Here is a 26,500-nt window from a genome sequence, read left to right as displayed (position 1 = left end):
GAATCAACTTTGTTTTTCCTTCAAATTCCTACGGGAATCAACTTTTTTTTCCTTCAAATTCCTACGGGAATCAACTTTTTTCCCTTCAAATTCCTAATGGAATCAACTTTTTTTCTTCAAATTCCTACGGGAATCAACTGGACATGGCGTCTGCTGGCGGGTTCTTTAAAGAACCTTCACACGCAAGCTTGCTTTGAAGCATCATCAGCAGCACGTCAACTAACACCACCCTAAAAGTTATTCTTCCAACGGAAGCCATCCTTAATGACATCCTTCCCACCCCACCCCCGCCCCTTCGAAGTCATCCTTAAAAGCTTCTCCGTCCGAGGGCTTCCTTAAAAACATCCGCGGCACGTCAGCCTACGATCCCCTTAAGAATAATTTTTTTTTAGCTAAAACTATATTTCATCCTGAGCCGCCAACGGCGACCATACGTGGAATCGTCATTGTTATGTCAACTCACGGTGGGAAAAACATCATTATTCTGTCAACCCACAGTGAGAAAAACATCCACTACTCTGTCAATCGACGGTGAGAAAAACATCACTATTATGTCAACCCACGGTGAGAAAAACATCCACTATTCTGTCAGCCGACGGCGAGAAAAAAATCCACTGTTATGTCAATTGATGGTAAAAAAAAATCATTGTTATGTCAACCGACTGTAAAAAAAAAAAAATCACTATTATGGCAACCGACGGTAAAAAAAAAAAAAAAGCATCTCTTACATCAACCAAAGATAAAAAAAAAATTACCATTGTCAACCGACGGTAAAAAAAAAAACATAATGGCTGTAGCAACCGATGCCAAAGAAAAAAAAATCAATGTTATGACAACCGACAATAAAAGAGGCTAATTGTTATGTCAACCGGCGGGAAAATACATCAGTGCTATGGCAACCGATAGGTACAAACATCACTGTTATAACAACCGACAGTAAAAAAAAACCTTGTTATTAGTCAACCGGCAGTAATAACAACATCTCTGTTGTGCTAACCGACAAAAAAAAAGGGGGTTGTTGATATGTCAACCGTCTGTAAAAAAAAAAAATCTGTCATGTCAACCGGCGGTAAAAAAAAAAAAATCATTATGTCAACCGACATTAAAAAAAAAATATTATTAATGTCAACCGACAAGTAAACAGCAAAAAAAAAAAAAAAAAAAAAAAAAAAAAATATCGTGACAACGGGCTGTTTCCTCACAAAGCATCGTAGCCGCGAAGCGTTGACACGAACGATTTCCTTTAAAGAGTCTCAATAAAACCGGACGAGAAATGGATCCCGGGTGGGTCAAGCTTTGGTGTTTCGTGGGCCGGTCCTTACCACACAGTGGCTGTTACGTCAGTGTAATTACCGACTGGTTCATGATTCTCACGGCACGACGGGTACATTTAGTGCAATCCTTTCGGCGCCAGAGTTCTCCGCAAAGTGCGTAGTTATTCTAATAAATTCTACAAGTCGTCGTAACGGAATGCTGTTCTTGGTATGATGTCATCATCATAATCTACTACTTCAGAATAGAATATCGAATTTAGGCCAAAAACAAGCGCTGGGACCTATGAGGTCATTCAGCGCTGAAATGGAAATTGACAGTAAGAAGGTTTGAAAGGTGTAACAAACCTGAAAGCAGTTGTACTATGAAACAATTAGAGAGGGTGGAAAGTATGATGGAAGAAAGAGAATATGAACGGAGGTACAGTAAAAGGAATGAAAGGGGATGCAGCTAGGGGCCGAAGGAAAGCTGCCAAGAACCTTGAGTAATGCCTACAGTGCACCGCATGAGGTGCACTAACCTCTTACGGGGCATCATCATAAAATCATTACTTAGCTCGTCATAAGGAAATCAGGCTGTTGGTATGACGTCACCATCATAATCTACTAATACTACTAACATAAATACTGTATTAGCATCATCATCATAGTATCATTACTTAAATCACCATGATAAGAACCGCATACAAAACCTGTAACCTTAAAAGTAACCATAACGAGATATAATTACCAAGAAGTACGACCACTTAAAAACTCCGTTCCGCACAGCGACCATGACAGCGAGAGTTATCGTGATGAAAAGGAACGAATCCATAAAAAAAAAAAAAAATTACACGCGTCCATGACAGCTGTAACAACGGCATTCTACGACCACTCCACCCTTTAGGACAAAAAAAAAAAAAAAAAAAAAAAAATCTCTCTCTCTCTCTCTCTCTCTCTCTCTCTCTCTCTCTCTCTCTCTACCCTACTTCCCCTAACAATGTACAATACATCACCTTCTAAATCGATTTTCACAGAGAGAGAGAGAGAGAGAGAGAGAGAGAGAGAGAGAGAGAGAGAGAGAGAGAGTATTAATGGAGCAGGGGAACGCGAGCGCGTCCTTCGCACACCGAGCCTCGCCTCGCCCTCCAGCCAATCAATATTTCACAGTTCAACCAATCGATATTTAGCGACTGTGGCCAAATCGATAGAGGACGGGAAGGAGGAGGGACACTAAAACACGGTTTCGTATCTGGGCGCAAAGTGACAGTATGCCAGCAACAGAGCAGGCATCTTTTTTTTAAAACCGTTCCCTTTTCCCCAGCTGTAATTCCTCCTAAAATTGCAAATGGCTTCAAGGCGCTTCTAACAACGCGGCCTGCTATGACACACCGCTCGGTACTCTTAAATGTTGCGCTTTCTTAGTTTCTGAAAATTAATAGGAAGAAGAAATAGTGATGGATAATGTGTATGTGATTCGTATTCCATGTAGAAATGAAAAAAATTAACTTGAAATCTCAAACAGACTTGAAGCAAATGCAACTGAATTAAGGGTATGTTACTCCATATTTTTTTACAGTGGTAAAATACATCACGTAGCTACAACCGATGACAATGGCAAACGGCAAGATTCATAAATGAAACCTACATCTATAATGTAAAAATACATATAAACAACGCATTGTTTAGTATATTTTCCTTCATACAAAAAGAAGAACAAAAGTTGAACCAGTGTAGGCATCTGCCTCTCACATCCATTAAACGTACATTTCAACAAGGCACATGATATATGAATGGACTGTGATGATTAACCCCCTATTTCAAGCCACTAATTCTCTCTCTCTCTCTCTCTCTCTCTCTCTCTCTCTCTCTCTCTCATTTTCTTTGAGTTTTTCCTCGTCGACAAAGAGGGCATGTGGCGTAAATGATCAGGAAATAGGTTCCTTTTAGAAGGACGCCCAAGGACGCAGCCCAAGAGGTCGTCGGCGGTTCCCACTGCATCGCCCACACCGGAAAGAGGGGTAACTTTGGGCCGGAGACCACACGCAGAAGCTGTGAGGATAACTGCAGTGGCTGCATTCACCGAGTGTGGATAGGATACCGTTTCTTCTCTACTGTTTCGCTTTCGTTATGAACCAGTGGGCCTCACACGATCATGGTATAACTGTAATCACTGTCCCGGTCGAGGAATTTTGCCAAATTCGGCCATCCAGATTATGTAAGCAACAACATCATATTCTTCAATAAGCGCTAAGGCAAAGTCAAGGCAACTAAATATATGTAACAACAATGCAGGAAACCCCTCCCCAACCCCCAAAAAAAAAAAAGGCCAGTCCAACGAAGCGAGACCTATTTACAAAAAAAAAAAAAAAAACAAAAACTAATTCCGACTGAAAAAAATGAACGAAACAAAGAAATAAGAAATGCGACTGGCGTAGAAATAACTGAAAAACAACAACGAAAACAAAAATAAATAAATAATATATGGGAAGCGCCAGGCGAAACGGAGTTGTTCTCCAATACCGTCGCCAGCGATAATATTTACGCCTAAAAAAATTAATCAGCATCTTGATCTTAAATCTGATTCCACACAAAAGGTTCCTTCCCCGAATTTTAATTATGACTACGTCCCAGAAGCCTTTTGTTGATGCTACTCTTCAAGAGGATGGAGAGAGAGAGAGAGAGAGAGAGAGAGAGAGAGAGAGAGAGAGAGAGAGAGAGAGAGATGATAAAGCTTTGACGATCAATCCGATCACTACAAAGGTACCTTCCTCCATACTTCCAGTATGGGGTAAATACGTTTGAGAGAGAGAGAGAGAGAGAGAGAGAGAGAGAGAGAGAGAGGACGCGAAGGGGAAGAAGGGGAGAAGAGGGGGAGATGAGGGTAAAAACAGAGGAGCAAGCAAAAGAGGGTAGAAAAATGGGAGAGCTGTAACCGGGAGATAAAAGGTTCCGAGGGAGAGGGGGAAGATGGAGGATAGAGGAGGGAGGGAGGGAGGGAGGGAGAGGGGGTTGGGGAAGGGAGGGGAGGGGAGGAGGAGAGGCACTTGTAGGGTTGCTGACTGAATGCTGAAAAGATTGGAAAATGAAAAGGAAAAATCTCTCGCGAAATTTCTTGCCTCGGATTCTTACATCATTGTGACATATTTTCGTCTTCATTAACGTCACCCGGACTTTTCATTTTTTGTTTTTTATTTCTTTTTATTTTATTCTTTGGGAAGATATACATATGAAGTTTAATTCTAAGCAGAGATTGTTCGATTATGGTGAAATGATTAAAACAGGATGGTTGGAAATGATTATGAAACCTGGAAATGACGAAAGTGGGTATGATTAAGATGCAAATGTGCATTTTCGATTTATATATATTTTTTTTCTATCTTGATAAACTGCACCAAGGTAAAAAAAATAGTCATACTTTGATTATACACACAAATAAAATAAGTAACTGACATACACATATGTATATATATGTAGTATGTATGTATATATATATATATATATATATATATATATATATATATATATATATATATATATATATATATATATATATTTTTTTTTTTTTTTTTTAAGCCATGTGTATATTCGCAAGATATTGTCATATATACATAAAAACCTTCTAAATATAAAACAAAAAACACCTCCCTTTCCTATTACCCTTTCCAAACGTTGTATTTTTGCAAGCGCGGCGACGCAACGTTAACAATATATCATGAAGTACAGTAAAAATGGCACGGCTCGGTGGCATAAATCCTACTCCTAATTACTCGCCTTCGGCCATTAAGCCGTAGGCATTAATATCTATATAAATTTCTAGCGACACTTTCGCCATTAAACGCCTATAAATTTCGCCCCTAAACTATTTTCCTTGTCATCATGTTCCCTAATGCTTACAGCCTACAGCCCTGTTTTTTTTTTTTGTTTTTTGTTTTTTTTTCTGTTTCCTGCTATCTCCTTATTTGGATTGTTTTTTGGGTTCCATTTCCGTCTCTCGTATTTATTCTTTATTTTAAAATATGCCATTCTTGGTTTTCATTTTATTTACAAAACTAATATGACTTATGAAAACCTATTCTCTTTTCCTATCAAAATACTAAAATGGTTTTATCATTAGTTTCCATTCTTTTATATTCTAAAATATTCCATATATTTCTTTCTGTCTCTCGTATTTATTCTTTATTTTAAAATATGCCAGTCTTGAAACCGATTCTCTTTTCCTATCAAGATACTAAAATGGTTTTATTATTAGTTTTCATTCTTTTACGTACTGCAATATTCCATATCATTCTTTTTGCAATACCAAATGACTTGCAAATACCAAATGACTAAGTCAAAGGAAAAATTATGTATTTATACAATGGGGTTCTACTAATGTACAATTTGTGCCTATAATTGCAGTCATTATTGAGTAAAATGCGGATTCACTAATATAAAACTGAACGTTATATATATGCAGATATAATATATTATATATATATATATATATATATATATATATATATATATATATATATATATATATATATATATATATATATATAAATAAAGGCTGAATAAGTCTGGGATGTTTATTGCTAGGCTGAACAAACCACACACAAGCGTTTCTTATCTATTCATTTTCAATTGACACAATGACCACTTAATTTCTCGACGTCTTTTTTTTTCACTGAAAGCCTAAAACCCAAATGAAGAAACAAATGGCAGGATTCGAACCCGCGCCCAGTATGTCAGAACGAGGTTCACCTTAATCACTTGAACCCGATGAGGTACATAAAGTCCCGCTCATACATATACATATACATAATCATATCTGTGGACTTCAGATAAATTTAACAGGTTCAACTCACACAGGTTCCTCCTGAAATTACTTGTGTATATAAACTTAGGCAGTCTTATAACAACAAATTGTTTGTGAACATTTCTCACCAAGGTGACACACACTTGGGCACAAACGTTCCATACTGAATTGAACACAAAAAAAAAAAAAATACATAAATACCTCACAGATGAAAAAAAAAAAACAGGCAAAATCTCTTACCAAATGAAACGCAACTGTTTACCTCAAGAGTTTTCCCTCACAGTTTTCCCATGACATATGCAGTAACCTTTCAGGGAGGTAAAAAAAAAAAAACCCAGCCGCTTTATATTGACCGTTGTGTCGATAGGCCTAACTACTAGACGCACGATGTTAGCACGGGAATAATTCATTTTATCAATAAGGAAACGTTTCAACGACTCTTAACCTCCTCCTCCTCCTCTCGTACTTCTCCTCTCCTCTCTCTCTCTCTCTCGAAAAAAACCCCAGGAACCACAAAGACACTTCTTTTCTCTTTCCGACAAACCCGGACCAAAAATTCCGAATACGAGAAAGAGAGAAAGAGGAAGACCGTCTCTCAACTTTTAACGTCTTCCTTTCAATATTAACCAAGTCCTTCCGAGAGCAAAAATATGCTTCTTTCTTCTTGCTTTTGGGGAGAGAGAGAGAGAGAGAGAGAGAGAGAGAGAGAGAGAGAGAGAGAGAGAGAGAGAGAGAGAGAAATCTTTATGATTTCGCCTCACTCTCGTTTTTGGAGCGGAGTAAAAGGAATGACGAATTGCCTTATTTAACCAATTATGCTTATACGTTGCTCTTGGTACTGTAAAAGGAGAGAGAGAGAGAGAGAGAGAGAGAGAGAGAGAGAGAGAGAGAGAGAGAGAGAGAGAGAAATCTTTATGATTTCTCCTCACTCTCGTTTTTGGAGCGGAGTAAAATGGGTGACGGATCGCCCTATTTAACAAATTATGCTTATACGTTGCTCTTGCTACTGTAAAAGGAGAGAGAGAGAGAGAGAGAGAGAGAGAGAGAGAGAGAGAGAGAGAGGAGAGAGGATAATCTTCCTATTTACTTTATCGTCTCCATTTAACTCCATTATCAAGTTTTCCCTCTTGTTCATAATCCCAGACTTAATCCCAGGTTTATCATTATTACCAAGAGGATCACCATTACTCAAAGACAGCCGTAACTTTATCCAGCGACCGCCCCCTCCCCCCCCCCTAGCAAACAACCCCTTACCCCCTCCCCTAATGAGAGATGCTCTCTCTCTCTCTCTCTCTCTACCAACTCTACCTAACAAACACGCATAAAAGCGCGCACACGCCTCCCCTTCCAAAGGACACGTCTCTTTCCCTCCCTCTTGCTAAACATGCCAATAACGTTGAATCCTACAAGCATATGAAATGCTTCTCGGAGACTGCCTGAACTTTTTTTTTTTTCTTTTTCCCTTTCTTCTTCTCCTTTTCCTCCTGGGTATCTTTCCGTCGCTATTGTTCCCCGCCATCCGTGGGAAATGTCGCCTTCCGCTTCTCTCTCTCTCTCTCTCTCTCTCTCTCTCTCTCTCTCTCTCTCTCTCTCACGGAACAACTTATTTTTTCCTTCTTTTTGTGGCAAACCCAGCGGCTTTTATGTCTCAGCTAACACCTTGGATATAGGCCATATATTTCTCGATGTTTTCAGCCATACGTACAAGAAGAAGAGCGGGGGAAGTGGAAGCAGCTTTATTCCGGGGAAAATAACCTCTTTTTTTTTTGACACTTTGGCGCATCATTTAGGGGACACACGCACACATACACACACAAACGTATGTATGTATGTATGTGTGTGTATACATATAATACACAAACACACACTGACATAATGTGGGCACAGCATGATGCCCCTTTTTCGAAGTAAAAGTTCAACTGTTGCCATAACTTCTGTTATATCTGTATGGGTATTTATGCTCTCACAAAAAATATATATAAAAAATAATGTAAAATATGTTTCCTTGTTTATCATCAATCTTACCAAATCATCCTATCACAAAATGACAGCCATTAGCGGCACACGTGTGTGTGTGTGTGTGTGTGTGTGTATGTGTGTATGGTCTTCTACTGTTCCAGGCCTTGCATAACCAGGGTCATAATCGTCTATTCTAAAGATTCCCTTTTTCTTTCTTACTGTCCCTATAAGAATAACAATTTCCTAAAAAAAAAACCCTCCCTTTTTTCACTCTCGTTTTTAGTCGTTGGTTCATATAAAGACAAGAGCCCCCACCCCTCTCCCACCCCAAACCCCCACCCCCAATCTCGGCCATAGCACCAGCATCAGCAAGTGGTGTCAGAAATAGCATCTCCCATAATCTCGATTATCATTTGTTATCCATCAGGTCAAGGCTCGAGATATAATTTATGCATCTATATTTATGAGTTTCTTCTTCTTCTTCTACTTTTTTTCTTGAGGTATTCGAAGCCTAACGATCGACTCTTTATTTTCTTTTTACCTTTTTATTTATTTGTCTATTTTTTGTCTTCGTCCATACCTAACGACCAATAGGGAGAATCTCGTATTTTCATATTTCATATATTAATGCCATGTGTTAGAGCTCCTTCCTCCCCCCTCTCTCCCTCTCTCTCTCTCTCTCTCTCTCTCGCCTTGATGCTGATGCTGCTGGGAGTGGTGTTGGTGGTGGGTGGCTGCTCGATATTCTGTTTGTCATCAACAAAACGGGCGAAAAACGTCAAAATATGTAAATATCCTTACGTCGTTCCTGCAGCACCTTTCTTTATTCGATGCTCATCTATATTCCATCTCTCTCTCTCTCTCTCTCTCTCTCTCTCTCTCTCTCTCTCTCTCTCTCTCTCTCTCTCTCATACAAATGCAACAAAGTACATAAATAAATTGTCTATGCTTATTTCTGTATGAAACGTTAAAAAATTACATAAATAAATTGTATATGCTTATTTCTGTATGGCACTTTAAAAAAATTATCTAATATTTGAAGGGACAAAGAACGCTGACAATACTTATATCCGTGAGTTTGTATGTATGTAAGTGCCAACATTCAGAAGAATACTAACATCAGAAACCACTGACACTGGCGCACACTGACAGTTGTTGCAAAACTACTGAGTTAAATTGATGAATAAAAGTACGGATTTTGTATTTATGATAAAACCATACACCTTGGAAATTATAAAGAAATTGAGATTCTAAAAAAATATATCTCCAAAAGTATATAGATGCTACAAAAAAATCTCTCCAAAAGCAGATTCTAAAAAAAAAACCATAAAAGAAAAACTCTCCAAAAGCATATAGATTCTCAAAAGCATATAGATTCTACAAAAAAAAAAAGCATATCTCTTTTTTCCAAAAGTAAATTCTAAAAAAAAAAAACCTAAAAGTAAATTTTTTAATCTCAAAAGCATACACAACCCCTCCCGCCTTCCACCTCCAACCCAACGCTCCCCAATACCCGAAACCTAACCCACCGTCGTTCCCATACAACCCTCGAAATCTTTGCTCTCCCTTTTGAAACGGGAGTCGAGGAGATGCCAGTGCCAGCGCCAGGCCCTTCCAACCCAGAGAGCGAGCGAGTCATACGCACCTGTCCGCCTCTCTGTAGATCCTATAAAGGATGCCATTGCCTCTGCCTGTCATCGAGGAACGGAATCGCAGGATTGATCAAAATATTTATACGGAGATGTGTTGTCGTCTTCTCCTACTCTCTCTCTCTCTGTCTTGCTCATGTTAACCCACACGTGATATATATATATATATATATATATATATATATATATATATATATATATATATATATATATATATATATATATATATATATATATATATATATATATATAATGATTATGATCACACTGACACGTGATTTATACGTCACACTTAAATATATGGTTAAGTGTGAATGAATATATATGTGCATATGTATATGTGTGTATATATATATATATATATATATATATATATATATATATATATATATATATATACATATATATATACATATATGTGTGTATGTGTATATATATATATATATATATATATATATATACACACATATATATATGTGTGCGTATGTATGTTTGTATGTACTGACTCACATGTCATAATATCATAAACATAATAATCACAAGTTAATATTACTAAAGCAGAATAATACGCAATTAAAAACTGTTTGGGAACAAGAGATCCACCTTGGTAATAAATAACTGCTGCGTGTCTCTGACAACCGCAGTACCAAATGGAGATAGTAACATCAAACACAAAAAAACTACAAAACACACACACACACACGCTAGACAAATAAACAAGCATCAGCACCATCCAATAACTTAAAGCGCCGGAAAACGACGTCCAAAAGAAACTAAAAATAAAAGAGGCAAACTCTAATAAAATAGTAAATAAGACATAAATATTTTGTTATTTTATCATTCATTATTCTTATGGACATTCGTACCGCCGACCACTTATATTTCGCTACTTGAACGAGCAACGTCTCGTAAAGCTTTTGGGAACTATAATGTCATATATCTCGTAAATCCTTTGTCTAACTGAGAGCATTAATTCGCAGCATACAGGTTGCGACCTAGACTGTTCTATAGATCTATATCTACGAGAAAAGTTTTTATAGATCCTCCGATACGAAAACATCACAGCGGATCTTTGGACGAAAGTAAGATTTCATAGACCTTAACTCCAGACCTTTAACTCTAGTTGGACACAAGTAAGATTTCATAGACCTTAACTCCAGACCTTTAGCTCTAATTGGACGCAAGTAAGATTTCATAGACCTTAACTCCAGACCTTTAACTCTAATTGGACGCAAGTAAGATTTCATAGACCTTACTCCAGACCTTTAATTGGACGCAAGTAAGATTTCATAGACCTTAACTCCAGACCTTTAACTCTAATTGGACGCAAGTAAGTTTTCATAGACCTTAACTCCAGACCTTTAACTCTAATTGGACGCAAGTAAGATTTCACAGACCTCAACTCCAGACCTTTAACTCAAACAAGTCTTTGATCACTGAGAACAAATACATTTGATAAATAACTCGAACGAGAGAGAGAGAGAGAGAGAGAGAGAGAGAGAGAGAGAGAGAGAGAGAGAGAGAGAGGCTGGTTCTCTCTTCCCCAGCCATTATAAGGCGAGATAATCTCACGACAGACGACAAACCCCGCCGCCATAAGTGAGTCCCGGATTGTGTTTTACGCTCATCCGCGATGATGGCTCAATGAAAGGAAATGGAGGCGGAGCGGAAAAAAAAACAGCACAAAAGATAGCACAAGTGCGAGGCGAAAGATAATAAATGGGAAATATATGTAAGCGTAAAAGGGAATGTGAGATAATACGCCGAAAGCATTTAATACAAACAGGAATACGGATAGCAGAGAATAACGAAAGGAACAGATAAAGAATGAAAAACAATGTATGACCCACAAATAATAGATGGAAAATGCATATAAGAAAATAGAAAATGATGGGCGGAAAAAGGCCCAAAACAAAAAAGTAGAATTTGTAAAGAACAATAAAAGACCCAATTACAAGAATTCAGTAACGACATATAAAGCAATAACAAATCAAATATAGAAGACAAAAGGCTTTTCGAGAGAGAAAAAATACTTTTTTTTTTTTACACAACAGGAAGATCCACAGATATACACGCCAAAATCAAAATATTTCATCTGTGTGTAACATAGGTCAAACAGACAAAATTCACTGAGCGCATTCTTTGTCCGATAGAGTAACTTAAAGGTCTTTCTTGGATGACCTGATCACAATTCTGTCGTCCTTAGAATATCTCTGTCTTACACTTTCTTCTTTCATTACAGCAAAGCCTTACTTCTGCAATGGTGTGACGCCTTTCAAAACACCTTGCAACCATACTTAGAATACTATTTGAAACTGTTTTTCTTCATTACATTAATGTTTTCTCCTCCCTTGAGTACCGCCTTTTAGAATTCCCTTGAACCACCTTTGGAATATTTTTATTATTGATGCAGTTATTTTTCTTTCCTTAAATTAATAACTTTTGTCCATTTTCCTTGGAGTGACAGAACTCCTTTTCTTGGAGCAATGAGACAAGACCTTTCTTCATAACACAGAGAAATGATTTTCTACTTTCCCTCAAAAAATGCTCTACTTCCTCCCACGCAGATGACTTTCCACCTCCCTTAGAACAACGTCTTTCCGCTTTCCTCAGTTAGAGCAATGACTTTCTGCTACTCCGGTGAAAACGATGCCTTTCTTCAATCCTTGAAGTAACGCCTCTTACAATTCCCAATCTGAAAGACTTTCTCCTTTTCTTTGAAAAAAAAAAAATGTGTTGTATTTTATAGAAAAAACTTTGTTTTACTTTATAGAAAAAACTTTGTTTTATTTTATAGAAAAAACTTGCTGTTTTAATTTATAGAAAAAACTTTGTTTCATTTTATAGAACAAACTTTATGTTTTATTTTATAGAACAAACTTTCTGTTTCATTTTATAGAAAAAACTTTTTTATTTAATAGAAAAAACTTTGTTTTATTTTATAGAAAGGAACTTTGTTTTATTTTATAGAAAACACTTTCTGTTTTATTTTATACAAAAAACTTTCCATTTTATTCTATACAGCCACTTCCCCCACGGTGAATACAACTCCTTCCCCTTCACACAGCATACAGAGAGCCCCCGAAAGACATGTCTGTACAACTTTCGCACGACAGAGTGTCTGATTAATAATGGCTGGCTATATCGTACCTCGGGTCTTCCTGCCTTCCTCCCTGTCGCGACAGAGCTGCTAAAGGGAATAACAAACGAGACAGCACTCCGTACGCAAGCGTCGGTAATAAAATTTTGAATTACAAAGATTCTCGGGTAAAAGATGGATTACAGAATGTAAGCCCTTGCAACAGCAGTGCAGAATTGTACAATACAGTTTGGGTGGTTTGGGAAAAGTCAACTTGCCAGAGAGAGAGAGAGAGAGAGAGAGAGAGAGAGAGAGAGAGAGAGAGAGAGAGAGAGAGAGAGAGAGAGAGAGAGAGAGGAGAGAGGCTTCAAGGGAGACAGAGCTGGCCTTCTTTATCCAAAATTTTGATATCTGGACCTACAGAAATTATCACACACACAAGAGAGAGAGAGAGAGAGAGAGAGAGAGAGAGAGAGAGAGAGAGAGAGAGAGAGAGAGAGAGAGAGAGAGAGAGACTCAGCAGTCCCTTTGAAATTAAAGAAAGTCTTGGACATTAACATACTTATCGCTATACAAAAGGAGCCGGCGGAGAAAAAAAAACTAAATAAAAAAAAGAAAAGAAAAATAATCCAACAGTACAAGACTATGAATTCTACACACACACACACACACACACACACACACACACACATTCTGAACAGCCCAGAACAAGACGGCCCTCGGCCTGCGGCCTTAAACATGAGGCCCGCGATAAATACATCGGCTCGACGGCCATAACTTCGCGGCACAAAAGGCGAACGAGTCAATTTAGCAGTTGCTAACGACAGCCCCGGGTCATTCTGCTCATTCCCGATCATGTGGTTCGGTGTTGTAAAGTTCCCCGGGAGCGGTGCGATAATATGCTTTATGAGGGGCCCTTGACTCGAATTTGTTCCATATACATACACTTTTCCCCCAGAGAGAGAGAGAGAGAGAGAGAGAGAGAGAGAGAGAGAGAGAGAGAGAGAGGGACTGTTTCCTACATAGTTTCGCTTAAAGAAAACAACGATATTCCATTCTTTCATTCACACTTACGAGAGAGAGAGAGAGAGAGTAATCATGTTTGATTGATCAATCTACTGGTGGAATAAACTGATTGAAAAATGGAAAATGTGCTTAAGAAATATATGATAAAAAAGACGAGAAAACTGTACGGATAATAATAATGGATAATAATAATGAGAGAGAGAGAGAGAGAGAGAGAGAGAGAGAGAGAGAGAGAGAGAGAGAGAGAGTCAGCCGATCGTAACTGAACACTATCACCGTGAAGATCGTAGTTTTAGGCGATACTTTCATTTCAAACGCAAGTCGTAACTTTCAATATGGGAACCATAAAAAGATATCAGGTTTTGCCCCAAGTCTTCAGTACTGTGCACCGGTCTACTCTAAATGTTAGGAGCACAGTCTCAAACGACCGAGATGGATTGGAAAGTAATAATAATCCATTGATGATTATGCATTTAAAATTCTTACGGGTTCTTACTGTCATCTTAAACCTGATAATTTCCATACGCATTCTTTACTGTCTAAACCTGATCATTTCCGCATGTATTTTTTATTATCTAAACATGGTAATTTTTTTATGTATTTTTTACTATCTAAACCTGATAATTTCTGCATGTATTTTTACTAACTTCTTAATCTGATAATTTCCGTATCTATTTTTTTACTATCTTCTTAAACTGATACTTTCCGTAGTATTTTTTACTATCTTCTTAACCTGATATATTGATAATAATAATTTTGTGTAATACATTTGTCTTTATTGTGCATATTACTGCCAGTTCTGTTAACAGTACTTTTACTTCCAATTCTATCAACAGTACTTTAATAATAGATCTTCCTTTGATAAAAAAAATCTAAATAAATTTAGGGATAATATAAGTTTTCCCAGAATCTTCCCCGAGTTACTACATTTACTTCAAAGAATATTTATATGTTCCGTATATGAAGATTATTGCTAATGCACGGGCCGATGGAACAAGTCTTTTGGAAATAAAAGGAATGGCATGACAATGAGTGGAAATTTGCCTTGAAAATATGCACAAGTCATTCACTGCAAAGTTACACGCTTCATTTTGAAAATACGCGAGTCATTCACTGTAAAGGAAACATCCTTTATATACATTCGTAGGAACCTTTCTGTTCAACAATGACGGCAATGCAATAAGTAATTATGCTATTGCATCTGACTTATAAACATCTGAAGTAAAGAGAGTTGCTAAATATCGTCTAGCTGATTACGAGTTTGCAATGGTTAAAGGAGGAGTTCATTCCCGTAGACTATCTGTGCAACACAAAAATTAAATATACTGTAGGTGTAGGTATTGCCTTATATATATATATATATATATATATATATATATATATATATATATATATATATATATATATATATATATATATATATATATATATATATATATTATGGATACATAAAATTATATACATATATATATGCATGTGTATGTATGTGTATGTATACATAGAGACTTCAACAACCACGAAAATGCAAGCTAACAAAGAGTGGAACCAATGGCCTGTATAAAAATTCTGAATGCGGACGTACGCCCCCCCATAAATATAAGCAAGATGATGTATCTTTCTCGCACGCACCTCCATAAATAGGAGGCAAAGTAACTGACTACTCACCCACACGCCCACCCACCCACCCTCACCAGGTAAAAAGAAAAAAAATTGATATAGTAAATACTTTAACCTGGAGAGCAATCGGAGATTTCTTACACAAATTTACCACTACGTGATTTTCAAAGTCCTGTCGCTATTAAAATTTGCATTTTAACTCGACGATATATATATATATATATATATATATATATATATATATATATATATATATATATATATATATATATATATATATATGTATATAAAATATATATAAAAGAATATACAATCGAATTTTCTGTACAGCGTATAATCAAGGCCACCGAAAACAGATCTATCTTTCGATGGCCTCAGTATAATGCTGTATGAGCCTCGTCCCATGAAACTTGAACCATGGCCCCGTGGTGGCCTATCCTAAATCGTTGCCAGAAGCACGACTATGGCTAACTTTAACCTTAAATCCATAAAAACTACTGAGGCTAAAGGGCTGCAATTTGGTATATTTGATGATTAGAGGGTGGATGATCAACATACCAACTTGCGGCCCTCTAGCCCCATTCGTTTTTACGATCTGAGGGCGGACAGTGAAAGTATGGACAGAAAAAGTGCGGACGGACAGACAACAAAGCCGGCACAATAGTTTTCTTTTGTAGAAAACTAAAAATGACATAAAATGGTAGGCAGTGAGAGAAACGAAAAGTAATGCAAAAAAATAAAACTTATACATATCTGTGAAGTGCAGGATAAAACTTCACACTAAGATAAGCAAGGATAATTACACCACAATCAAAGACATAAAAAAATGAAACCAAACAAAATGGCTCGTAACAAATGCAGCCTCTAAAACCTCTCCGACGAGACATGTATCTCTAAAGATCCGAAATCCTTAGCCCTTAAAAAAAGAATAAAAATACTATTCTTTGAGAAAAAAATATATCATACATATATATTTTATATATATACATAATACATAAAAGAGCACCTTAACAAACACACCTGGAATCCAAAGACACAACCATGCAATAAAAAGAAAAGAAGAAGAAGAAGAGGCGAAGGATAGAAGGATATGTGTCTCCGTGCACTCGGAAATCCTTCTGAGGACCCGCCCGCAAAACAAGACAAAGAGCGGGAATATGGCGGGTAGGAAAGGCAGGCAAATCCTAGCATGCACCTCTCCTTGGAATCCAGAAGCAGCGTGTTGCATCCGGTTTCGTATTAAGAGAGAGAGAGAGAGAGAGAGAGAGAGAGAGAGAGAGAGAGAGAGAGAGAGAGAGAGAGAGAGAGAGAGCCATGCAACCAACTCTCGTGAGCATGTTCATTCGGCGAAAGCCTCGGAGACCACGCGAACCTTGTATTACATGTTTTATTTAAATGTGACGTGACAGTTGCTCAACATGTGTTGGAGATGGAAAAAGCAAAAAGGAAGAAGGAAAGAGGGACAAATCGCTCGCATGACCTACAGCACGAAAGAATAATCAAGCGAGGGAATGAATGCGAGAAAGAAAAAAGTAAAAAATGTTGCAGTGTGTCATGCAATATTTGGCGAAGGCTCCTTCCGAGAAAGTTTGGGTTTCTCCGAATTCAGTCTCATCTCCAGTAGCCATGCTTGAAGGGCGTTTAAGAAAACTTAAATAAGTACAGGTATAACAAATGCTATCTCTTTCAATTCATATGAATGCAATCTTCCTGCTTTCCACGAGAAAGAATGAAATGACGCCACAAAAAACTGAATAATAAAATGATTTTCCTGCAATTTTCAAGATATCAAATTAGCATATATGATAAAACATAATTCAGTCCCCCAAAAGCACCAACTAAAAGTACCGTCGAATGCAAATTGTTTTAAAAGACTTCCGTAAATTCCAAAGCATGACATGTAAAGCACAGCCCACATACACACAAGCACACGCACGCACACACACACACACACGCGAAAACCAGAGAACGTTCGTGACTGGCGGCTGTCCTTTGTCCCTGTTCATGTGCATGGGAGAAGTAACTTAGAAAGATTTAGACATTAAAGGGTGCTTGTGGTGTGGTGGGGGAAGGGGGCTCAAACATGGGAAGAGAGCTCGTCGACCACACACGGTAATATCGTCTTGGCATCAAGCTATTTAAGTCTCGGATATTATCAGCATTTTCTCGACCTGCAAGGGAAAATCGAGATGATTATTATCACCTTGACTTCTCATAATTTTCTCGACAGTTATTAAAACCTTAGAACTTCTTACTCTGACAGCGAAAAAAAACAAATCTTGACATGGTAAACAACAATGTCTTGACATCAATTTCATTTCTTCTTACCAGAATCTTAGATACAATTTTTTTTTTCAACTATAAATAAAAAAAAACATTGTCTAGACACCGGCTTACTTTATCAAAGTATGAGACAGGAGGGTTTTTCTTGGGGGTTATATAAACAAAATTTCCCAGCGTTACAAGCATCTGCTGTGTTTTATAAACCCACACACACACACACACACGCGAACACACACAAGCAAACACACACACACACACACACAAGCATAAACCCAATATTAAAACTACTTCACTCATATCTGTTCTCAATACTCATCACAAGAAAAAAAAAATAGGTGAAGCAACTGAGAATCAACCGATGCAGAACAATATGGAAAACAAACAAATCAAAACTACTGCTGACAAACTAGGAAACAAAACACAAACAATAAACTAAATCGGCGGAGCTTGCGTTTCCCAATTACTTAATGAACAAGCCTTAAAATAAACAGGAAGATTCTAAAATCCCTAACATCAACACAGCTCTCTCATGAAACAAAAAGAAGCACCTCGCCAAGTTAAGGCCAACTCGCGAGTGTAGCTTAATCTCCGCTTAAATTTATATATTTCAATAAAACCCCTGAGACGTGCGTGCGGACTTGGGCAATTCTATAAAAAAATAATGATGATTTAAAAGTATTTAAGATGGGAGATGAAGAGGGGATGAGACGGAGGGAGGAAGGGAGGGAAGGGAGGTGATGGAGGAAGAAAGAGGGGAGGAGAGAGAGAGAGAGAGAGAGAGATGAAGTAGGAGGATAGTGGGAGGGGATAGGAGGGGAGAGGGCGGTGTTGATACAATTCATTAGAGAACACGCACATGATCCGGCCCTAAACTGACTTTATTTAGACTTTATTCCCTTCCTTAGCACACGTATGCTCTTTTTATGCATAAGCAGTAGGGGCGGGGAAATTTCTACTATTTTCTTCTCCTGGGGATATTTTTTCATTTTTTATTTTTATCACGAGGGAAGAGACTTAAACGTTATTTATTTCTTACATGTTTTGGGTTTTACTTCACACGAAAACTTACTTTCCTGGATCTGTGTTGGAATTCGGCGGCAGATTTATAGCCCAGTATAAAATAAATGGAAAGCTAAATAGAAACATTATTATCATAAGAAGCATAACATTAAACACAGTCGTTTCTTAACGATGAAATACATGAAATAAATGTAACAATCGACATACCCAGTGATAACTGCAAGCAGACAAAACTTAAACTAATTGAAATTATCCATGAAAGAAATAACCCAAAGTTAACCTTGATGGGATCTTGTTAAGTGAATTTGCTGTAGATAGCGGAGTCTTACAAGGGAAGGTTGTTTCACCTTTGTTGTTTGCCCTTTTCACAGATTTTAGAATTAAAAAAAAAGGTGTTGGAGATGGAATAGAAGGATTATATCGGAGTAACAAAAGAAACGTTAAGTTAACCTTGATGGGATCTTGTCAAGTGAATTTGCTGTACAAAGCGGAGTCCCAAAAGGAAAGGTTATTTCACCTTTGTTGTTTGCCGTTTTCAAAAGGCTTAACACGGCATTAGAAACTATGATGAATATGATGTGTTCACTACACATTTCCAGTTCATCATTCTCTTGTCTTTCAGTCTACCCTATCATTATTTTTGATGTCTGCAGACTTCCTTCTCAAGTCAACGCCTTTCTTATCAGTTCCCCAAGATCCGTTATCACAGAAGTATTTCTCTTATTCAGTTCCTTAATCAACGTATTACACTTTTATTCAGCAGCCCGCTCCCTCCTCTTTTTCTCAAAGTTTCAATCCCAGGTAACTAAAAGCCGATGATAATAAGTTTTATCCTTTGTGTAAAACAAAGTTGGTTGGGGGTTTCGAAACCATCGATAAACAAACTTCGGTAAAACGAAGTTCTGCGTCGAAACTTCCATAAATAAACAAAAGGGAAAATGAAAGAGTGGATGTATATGATATGGAGGAGGAGGGGAGAGAGAGAGAGAGAGAGAGAGAGAGAGAGAGAGAGAGAGAGAGAGAGAGAGAGCACAAACTCCCAGCAATATGGACAAAAACCCTTTCCGTGGCCTTAAATGGAATAATGAAAGATTAAAGGATTGTGTGTGTAAGTAAATAAATAAATAAATAAATAAAATAAATAAATAAATATATATATATATATATATATATATATATAGAGAGAGAGAGAGAGAGAGAGAGAGAGAGAGAGAGAGAGAGAGAGAGAGAGAGAGAGAGAGAGAGAGAGAGAGAATATTTTAAACTTAAAAGCCATTCAACAAATTGCTCTTTCCATGCCTACACCGTTTAAGGATTGAATTTGAGCTCATGGAACCAAACGGACGCAAACTACACAACGCCGCCGTAATGCCGAGCTCTTCCGAGCGCGCGCGCGCTCGCGCAGGCACAAACAAACACACCCTAAGTGCAAAATTTTCTTGCTGGGGCCTGTGCGTACCCTTTACTGCATACTTTACCCCTTGTTTGTATTTCAATAATTTATGTCTTGCCCCGCGCCCTCTCTGTTTTATTAACCACTCCCCCTTTTCTCCTCTCCTCGGATAATAATTCACGTCCATTTTCCTTTCGCTTTATTCAGTTCGCTCGCTCTTCTTGTATTTAAGCCTCTCGGCTTTTGCTTTTAAAGTCGTGAATTAATTTTTTTTTTTTTAATTCTTGAAAATTTTTTCGATTTTGTCGCGTTTAAAGTTAAAATGTAATTTTCTCCTTTGGCTCAGTTTTCACATTTTTTTTTTTTCTTACTGATTATTGCGATTTTTCTGATGATTACATGTCCGATTTTCCTACAAGAATAAGAGATTTTGCGGTCATTGTTTTTTTGCTAAATGGCGCTCCGATCGCTAAAACGCTGAAAAAATCATTCCTTCGTGAAAGTTGCGTAGCTGTTCTCTTTAATTCGTTGTTCGTCCGACGAAATTTGCGCTCGCAGTGATAAAAAATACAGAACCCCGGTTTCACTAAATTCTGAATGAGACTTGCACATAAATCAAAATTTTTATTGACGTCCTTAAACCTCATCACTCGCGTGACCGAATCACGATTTCGGTCCACAGCGATCGAACTGCAGTTATGACCTCTGAGATTAGGGTGTATCGACATTATTGACCACGGTGGTGACCACCTGGGGGAACACGCCTTTCGACTCCGCTCTTTAGAATCCACTTGGTATTTCTGTAGACTCTGTCTTAATGACAGTGACGAAAAGAACTCGACTTATTGAGCCTCAATGCTCCGTATCATTTACTATCTGCAAAAGAACGGTTTTCAAGCATACCCCACCCAAAAATTAGATGTGCAGGCAGGACCACGTACTTGTAAATGTTCAAATATTGGCCAACATGCGTTATGAACGACTGCTCTCCGGAACTGGCACAGGAATAAGCAAGGTTTCTGTCGAGCTGCAACATCAAAGAAGGAAAACACGTGATTTATAAGACGGCCACCTTACTTACACTTACGCTGGAAGCGCGGTATAGAACTCTTTTATTATAAGTCAGACATTAATTCATCCTTGAAGCTTGGCTAATTTCCATCATAACCCGATCATCTAATCATTGTCGAAGCGCGATATTTTTCTTTATGAAAAGCAAGTCATCTTATTATTCTCGAAGCTTATCAATATCTATATTCCAGAACGTAATTTTTATTACTTTCGATGTCTTCTTGAAGTTTATCAATATTCATATCCCCAAACATAATTTTTATTACTTTCGACGTCCTACTTCATGTGATCCATTATCATTGGCATCGTGCACTTCATCCATTTCTTCCGTAAACTTCCGAAAACTCCAATATCCCATTTATCGTCCCCTTTATTTATTTTCTGAGTACGAGTCCGCATTCGCGAACCAATCCTCTGCATCCATCCAGGAACTCGAAGCTGCAACGCATTAATAATTGAATCATTTTTTTATTAGTCTCCTTTGTCAAATGTCGTTCTCAATGGACGTCGCTTGAATTATGTGCCTTCTTTGTGCATTGCGATTCCTTTGTTCCTTTTCAGATTTTTCCAGACTTCGTTAAGCCAATATTTTTTGAGGGATTCAGGTACACACTTTTGTATTCAATGTCTTTTATGCGTTTTTTTTTTTTGTGGCTTTTCCTAATGTTTTTGGGATAAAAATGCTTCGTGGGGAAGAGAGAGAGAGAGAGAGAGAGAGAGAGAGAGAGAGAGAGAGAGAGAGAGAGAGAGAGAGAGAGAGAGGATTTCCTATATACCTAATAGATATTTATCCACATTTCTTTCTCCCTACAGTATGTTCTGAACGGAATCACTTTTGTTTTGTTCCAAATTGAGCCTAGATAATTGAAATCTTGTCTTCTTTTATTTTGCCTCAATCTTTTACTTATTGAATTGAACGGACTATAGAATTTAGGCCAAAGGCCAAGCATTAGGACCTATGAGGACATTCAGCGCTGAAACGGAAACTGACAGTAAAAGGTTTGAAAGGTGTAACAGGAGGAAAACCTCAAAGCAATTGCGCTATGAATCAATATTGTCAGGAGAAGATGGAAAGTAAGATGGAAGAAAGAGAATATGAAAGGAGGTACAGTAAAAGGAAAACCTTTTACTTATTAATTCAGTTAAATGGATACTCATTTACTTCTTATTTCACATTTCCAAAAAGTTCGCTACTGCTGGATAGGGTGAAAATCAAACGCTGGGACTGACTTGTGTCAATGGATCATAATCTGTAATTTGATCAATAGCGATTTTTCGCAAATTTGTTCATTTATTGCTAAATGACCAATCCTGGACTTCTTAACGCCGATTCAAATTCAGATCCTAACCCTACAGAAAACAAGTGAAAAATGCGCAGAAGTTTCTTCAGCGTAATAGAGTTTTCTGTACAGCCGCTACAGCGTATACTCAAGGCCACCGCCCATGAAACTTTAACCACGGCCCGGTGGTTGCCTGGCCTATATCGTTGCCAGACGCACGATTATGGCAAACTTTAACCTTAAATAAAATAAAAACAACTGAGGCTAGAGGGCTGCAATTTGGTATGTTTGACAATTGGAAGGTGGATGAGCAACATATCAATTTGCAGCCCTCTAGCCTCAGTAGAGGGCGGACAGAAAAAACGTGCGGACGGACAGACAAACCCGGCACAATAATTTTCTTTTCAGAAAACTAAAACTGTTCTGGATAGTAACCAAAGCACTTAAATAAAATAAATCGCCCCTAACCACTGAAAGCCCCATAATACTCCATCTTTTCAAGGAATACAGTTTTTTCTAAATAACCTCCTGAATGTGGATTTATCAACAAAACACTTATGCTTTTAGTGAAATTTATATCTCTGTGTTCCCTTTCAGGAATACAGTTGAACAGAAAAAGTGTGTGTTTTTTTTTTTTAAATAAGCTCCTGAATGTCTTTATTTTCACCTAAAACACTTACGCTACATTCAAATTTTAACTTTTCAAATTTATAACTGTTCTGGAATACAGTTGAACCTATGACACTATACTGTCAAACAGGTTTTTTTTTTAAGCTAATCGCACCTAAAACCACTGCTACATTTAAATTTATAACTGTGTTCCCAGGAATAAAGTTGAACCTATGACACTTTACCGTCAAACAGGTTTTTTTTAATGCTACAATGTTTTTTTCTAAAACAATATGCTACTTTAAATTTATAACTGTGTTCCTTTTCCAGGAATACAGTTGAACCTAAACACTATAGTGTCAAACTGTTATAAGCTACTAATGCATTTACTGTCACCTAAAACAATTTAAATTTATAACTGTTAAATTTATAACTGTGTTCCTTTTCCAGGAATACAGTTGAACCTATGACACTATACTGTCAAACTGTTTTTTTTTTTAAATAAGCTCCTGAATGTCTTTATTTTCACCTAAAACACATATGCTACATTTAAATTTATAACTGTTAAATTTATAACTGTGTTCCTTTTCCAGGAATACAGTTGAACCTATGACACTATACCGTCAAACTGTTTTTTTTTCTTTCTTATTTGTGCTCCGGAATGTCTTTACTTTCACCTAAAACACATATGCTACATTTACTTAAATTTATAACTATTCAATTTATAACTGTGTTCCTTTTCCAGGAATACAGTTGAGCCTACGACACTATAGCGTCAACCTGTTTTTTTTTTTTAAATGAGCTACTGAATTCCTTTACTGTCACCTAAAACAATTATGCTACATTTACTTAAATTTATAACTGTTAAATTTATAACTGTGTTCCTTTTCCAGGAATGCAGTTGAGCCTACGACACTATAGCGTCAAGCTGTTTTTTTTTTTTTTTAAATAAGCTAATGAATGCCTTTACTGTCACCTAAAACACTTATGCTACATTTAGTTAAATTTATAATCCAGGCGTCACTTGACGTACCAGGGTTTTCCTTTCTCTTGTATTCTTGGTCGTTGCTCCAATATGTCCGCATATTTTCACTGTTGCTACAGCTCAGCTAATACCGTTTGGCATGCTCTCTCTCTCTCTCTCTCTCTCTCTCTCTCCTTCCTTCCTTTCCACCCCTGTTCGTTTATCCCTATTTTTTGGTTGCTCCCTCTTTTCACTTCCTCTCGTTTATCCCCATCACTTTGTGTGTGTGTGTGTGTGTCCCCTTAGTCACAACCGCCACCACTACCACCACCTCATCCTTCCCCCTCCCCTCCCCCTCCCGCCTCTCATCACTCTCCGTCTGCTCTAATGTAAAATTTTAATTAATGTAAACAAAGAAGGGAGTCTAGGCTTGGTATGAGTGTTATCCGTTTTTTTTTATATATATATCCCCTGCTGAAAATATTGGACCTCATTTTCAGCGACCCAGAAAAAAAATTTGTCTCCTGTGACGGTAATTTATAGTAAAATTAAAACATGAGCTCATTTTGAAATTTTTCGAATAATCCTGTTTTTTTTTGGGGAGGGTTGGGGGACATACGCGAATGAAATTTTTCTCCTGTTCTTTGATGCATCCTTTTTATTCCTCTCTCTCTCTCTCTCTCTCTCTCTCTCTCTCTCTCTCTCTCTCTCTCTCTATATATATATATATATATATATATATATATATATATATATATATATATATATATATATATATATATATATATATATATATATATTCACACATATCTAATTCCATATTTATATAATGTACTGAACCTTTTCTGATTTTGTTTCATGTGCCTAATAAAGTATAAAGTATATAATTATTTACTAATTCCATGTATATTCTGATTTTGTTTCATGTGTCTAATAAAGTTTGTACAGTATCTGTAAACCATTTCCGTTAAGAGCCGATGGTGTCAAAGAAAAGCAAGGGAATTGTCTCTATTTCTATCACGTTCAACCTCTGTACATACGATATGTGATATATATCTATCTATCTATTATCTATCTTACTACAGATATATAGATATACAGATACATAAAATATATATATATATATATATATATATATATATATATATATATATATATGTGTATATGTATATACATATTATTTCAAGACTGCAATAACACCAACTATCCAGTACAGTTTTTATAGCTCAGCTTTCTTGGCAAACAAATTATCACAATAAAATATAATATATTAGAATATAACATCACTCAACATTTCAGGTCACAATCTCCAGTCATTACCAACTTCAAAACAGATTCGCAAAACTTAAATACAAAAAGAAAAATTCTATACATCTCATTTATTGAAGGCAAAAAATCTCTAAGCTAAACATTTTCCTGAATGCCTCTCAAGTTCACCTTTTGAAGACATAAACGATGCGATATGGAACATCTCATACGCTGCACCAATAGCTTCCATAACCAAAATACAAAAAATTAATAATCACTAAATTTCTCCAAAAATACAGAACCATTCATCTACCATTCCACTCCCCGTTCTACTTGGGTGTGGCGATTCTGTGGGAAGGCGCGGAGGGGTGGAGGGGGATACCCACCCATCTGTGCCCAGACAACCGAACAGATCAATTAATGAGGACATTTCTCTCACTGTCAGGAATAACTCAGGAAGAGATCTCCCCCGCCCACCCACCCCACCGCCCAAATAGCCATGGCCCCCACCGCCCACTCGGCAACACTCAGCTGGTTATCAGACCAATTTCTTCTTAAGCGTTCCAAGGCCCCGTTATCCAAGACGCTGTAACATTTTCCGTTCTGTATATTTCTTCGGGGGTTTGGGCATGAGATTTCTCCCTCAACACCTCGATATAAAAATTACTTATAAAATGGGAGAAAATCGGTGTTGTATTAATGGGGGCTGTATCGAATCTAAACGACATGTCTAGGTATTTATCCTTACGAAGAATGTGATTTAGGTTTTGTTGACAATCTCTTAACATAGCGTGTGTTTGGCAGATAATTACGTGTTACATAAACACGAAAGTACCTATCGAAACTTCCATATTCGTATATGTACGTATAATGTGTTCTTCTGTATACAGTACAAATGTACACAAAGTACACATATGCACCTTATAACGACTGTAAATTCATATTCGTTCACGCACATACGCCTGTCCGTTCATACATTTGACATTAGTTCTTCCACTATTTAATAGTTCTCCATCATCTGCTATGGACCATTCATTAAGGAAGAAAATAAACCGCACCACTGCTCGCTCTTACTGCCTCCCATTCGTTCCTGTTTATTTCTATAATGCTTAGGCCTTAGGTAACACATTGCTGAAGGTCCCACTGGATATAATAAAATAACAATCCAATTCACTTAGGTAGTTTCGTCTGCTCCAGCATTGCAACGAGGAAATGGTCACTCACTAAGGTATATACCAAACCCTGTACAGT

At 37.2% G+C, this 26,500-nt stretch overlaps 1 protein-coding gene across 21 annotated transcripts in view; it reads right to left on the bottom strand.

Moving 5' to 3' along the window:
• The window catches only part of bru3 (bruno 3), a 905,487-nt gene that overhangs the window by 828,405 nt on the left and 50,582 nt on the right, over positions 1-26,500 (bottom strand). The window lies entirely within an intron of this gene.

The sequence above is a fragment of the Macrobrachium rosenbergii genome, chromosome 14, assembly GCF_040412425.1.
Source record: "Macrobrachium rosenbergii isolate ZJJX-2024 chromosome 14, ASM4041242v1, whole genome shotgun sequence".
Taxonomy (NCBI): Eukaryota; Metazoa; Arthropoda; class Malacostraca; order Decapoda; family Palaemonidae; genus Macrobrachium; species Macrobrachium rosenbergii.
Note: the sequence above shows the minus strand (reverse complement) of the source record. Positions and strands in the feature narration are given on the sequence as shown.